We start from the raw sequence: 4,509 nt of genomic DNA on the forward strand, positions 1-4,509 counted from the left end.
TCATGAATCATGAATCATGAATCATGAATCATGAATTGAATCATGAATCAAATCTTGAATCATGAATTAAATCATGAATCATGAATTGAAACATGAATTAAATCATGAATCATGAATCATAAATTGAATTATAAATCATAAATTGAATCATGAATTGAATCATAAATCATGAATTGAATCATGAATCATGAATCATGAATTGAATCATGAATCATGAATCATAAATCATGAATTGAATTATGAATCATGAATCGAATCTTGAATCATGAATTGAATCATAAATCATGAATCATGAATCGAATCATGAATCATGAATCATGAATTGAATCATGAATCATGAATCATGAATTGAATCATAAATCATGAATCATGAATCAAATCATGAATCATGAATTGAATCATGAATCATGAATTGAATCATGAATCATGAATCATGAATCATGAATTATGAATCATGAATTGATTCATGAATCATGAATCATGAATCGAATCATGAATCATGAATTATGATTCATGAATTGAATCATGAATCATGAACCATAATTCATGAATTGAATCATGTATTGAATCATAAATTGAATCATGAATCAATTAATGAATTGAATCATGAATCATGAATTGAATCATGAATCATGAATCATGAATCATGAATCATGAATTGAATCATGAATCATGAATCATAAAGTGAATCATGAATCATGAATCATGAATTAAATCATGAATTTAATCATGAATCATGAATCGAATCATTAATCATGAATTAAATCATGAATCATGAATCATGAATTGAATCATGAATCGAATCATGAATCATGAATCATGAATTGAATCATGAATCAGGAATTGAATCATGAATCAAGAATCATGAATCGAATCATGAATCATAAATTGAATCATGAATCATGAATCATGAATTGAATCATGAATCAGGAATCGTGAATCGAATCAGGAATCATTAATTGAATCATGAATCATGAATCATGAATTATGAATTGAATCATGAATCATGAATCATAAATTGAATCATTAATCATGAATTGAATCAGGATTCTAATCATGAATTGAATCATGAATCATGAATCAATCTTGAATCATGGATCATGAATTGAATCAAAAATCATGAATGAATGAATTGAATCATGAATTGAATCATGAATAATGAATTGAATTAATCATGAATCATGAATCATGAATTGAATTCATGAATTAAATCATGAATCATGAATCATAAATTTGCAATCATAAAATCATCATTTGAATCATGATTTGAATCATGAATCATGAATCATGAATTGAATCATGAATCATGAATAATGAATCATGAATTGAATCATGAATCATGAATCATAATCATGAATTGAATCATGATCATGAATCGAATCTTGAATTATGAATTGAATCGTAAATCATGAATCATGAATTCATGATTGAATTATGAATCTTGAATCATGAATCATGAATTGAATAATAAATCATGAATCATGAATTGAATTATGAATCATGAATTGAATCATGAATCATGAATTGAATCAAGAATAATGAATCATGAATTGAATCATGAATTGAATCATGAATTAAATCATGAATCATGAATCATAATTGAATCTGAATCATGATCTTGAATCATGATTGAATCATGAATCATTGATCATGAATTGAATCATGAATCATGATAATGAATTGATGAATTGAATCATGAATCATGAATCATGAATTGAATCATGAATCATGAATCATGAATCATAAATTGAATCATGAATCTTGAATCAAATTGATCATGAATTGAATCATGAATTAAATCATGAATCATGAATCATAAATTGAATCATGAATTGAATCATGAATCATGAATTGAATCATGAATCATGAATCATGAATTGAATCATAGAATCATTGAATCATGAATCATGAATCATGAATTTGAATCATGAATCATGAATTGAATCATGAATCATGAATTGAATCATGAATCATGAATTGAATCTTGAATCATGATTGAATCATGAATTGAATCATAAATCATGAATCATGTATAATGAAGATTGAATTCATTCAATCATGAATCATGAATTGAATCATGAATTGAATCATGAATCATGAATTGAATCATCAATCATGAATCATGAATCATGAATCATAAATTGAATCATGAATCATGAATCATGAATTGAATCATGAATTGAATCATGAATCATGAATCGAATCATGAATCATGAATTGAATCATGAATTGAATCATGAATTATGAATCATGAATTGAAACATGAATCATGAATCGAATCATGAATCATGAATTGAATCATGAATCGAATCATGAATCATGAATCGAATCAATGAATCATGAATCGAATCATGAAACTTGAATCATGAATTTAATAATGAATAATGAATCATGAATCATGAATTGTATCATGAATCATGAATCATGAATCGAATCATAAATCATGAATCAAGAATCATGAATTGAATCATGAATCATGAATTGAATCATGAATCATGAATCATGAATTGAATCATGAATCATGAATCATGAATCATGAATCATGAATTGAATCATGAATTGATTCATGAATCATAAATTATGAATCATGAATCAAAAATCATTAATCGAATCATGAATCGAATTATGAATCATGAATCGAATCATGAATCATGAATCATGAATTGAATCATGAATCATGAATCAAATCATGAATCATGAATCATGAATTGAATCATGAATCATGAATCGAATCATGAATCATGAATCGAATCATGAATTCTTGAATCATGAATCGAATCATGAATCATGAATCGAATCATGAATCTTGAATCATTGAATTGAATCATGAATCATGAATTGAATCATGATTCATGAATCATGAATCATGAATTGTATCATGAATCATGAATCATGAATCGAATCATAAATCATGAATCAAGAATCATGTATTGAATCATGAATCATGAATTGAATAATGAATCATGAATCATTGAATCATGAATTGTATCATGAATCATGAATCATGAATCGAATCATAAAATCATGAATCAAGAATCATGAATTGGAATCATGAATCATGAATTGAATCATGAATCATGAATCATGAATCATGAATTATGAATTGGAATCATGAATCATAAATCATGAATCATGAATTGAATCATAAATTGATTCATGAATCATAAATTATGAATCATGAATTGAATCATGAATCATGAATCATGAATCGAATTATGAATCATGAATCAAAAATCATGAATCGAATCATGAATCATGAATCGAATCATTAATCATGAATCATGAATTGATTCATGAATCATAAATTATGAATCATGAATTGAATCATGAATCATGAATCATGAATCGAATTATGAATCATGATCAAAATCATTGAATCGAATCATGAATCATGAATCGAATCATGAATCATGAATCATGAATTGAATCATGAATCATGAATCATTAATCATAAATCGAATCATGAATCATGAATCATGAATCATGAATCATGAATTGAATCATGAGATCATGAATCATGAATGAATCATGAATCATTGAATCATAAATCAAATCATGAATCATAAATTGAATCAGAATTCGAATCATGAATTGAATCATGAATCATTAATTGAATCATTGAATCATGAATCTTGAATTATGAATCATGAATTGAATCATGAATCAGGAATTGAATCATGAATCATAAATCATGAATCATGAATCATGAATTGAATCATGAAATCATGAATCATGATTCGAATCATGAATCATGAATTGAATCATGAATCATGAATCATGAATTGAATCATGAATCATGAATCATGAATTGAATCCTATATTGAATCATGAATCATGAATTGAATCATGAATTAAATCATGAATCATGAATAATAAATTGAATCATTAATCATGAATCATGAATTGAATCATGAATTGTGAATCATGATCATGAATCATGAATTATGAATCATGAATCATGAATCATAAATTGAATCATTAATCATGAATTGAATCAGGATTCTAATCATGAATTGAATCGTGAATCATGAATTGAATCATGAATCATGAATCTTGAATCATGAATCATGAATTGAATCAAAAATCATGAATTATGAATCATGAATTGAATCATGAATAATGAATTGAATCATGAGTCAAGAATCATGAATTGAATCATGAATTAAATCATGAATCATGAATCATAAATTGAATCATGAATTGAATCATGAATCATGAATCATTGAATTTGAATCATGAATCATGAATCATGAATCATGAATTGAATCATGAATCATGAATCATAAATCATGAATTGAATCATGAATCATGAATCGATTCTTGAATCATGAATTGAATTAATAAATCATGAATCATGAATCGAATCATGAATCATGAATCATGAATTGAATCATGAATCATGAATCATGAATTGAATCATAAATCATAAATCATGAATCATGAATTATGAATCATGAATTGAATCATGAATCATGAATCATGAATTCGAATCATGAATCATGATTATGA

Source organism: Mixophyes fleayi, unplaced genomic scaffold, assembly GCF_038048845.1.
Source record: "Mixophyes fleayi isolate aMixFle1 unplaced genomic scaffold, aMixFle1.hap1 Scaffold_57, whole genome shotgun sequence".
Lineage (NCBI taxonomy): Eukaryota > Metazoa > Chordata > Amphibia > Anura > Limnodynastidae > Mixophyes > Mixophyes fleayi.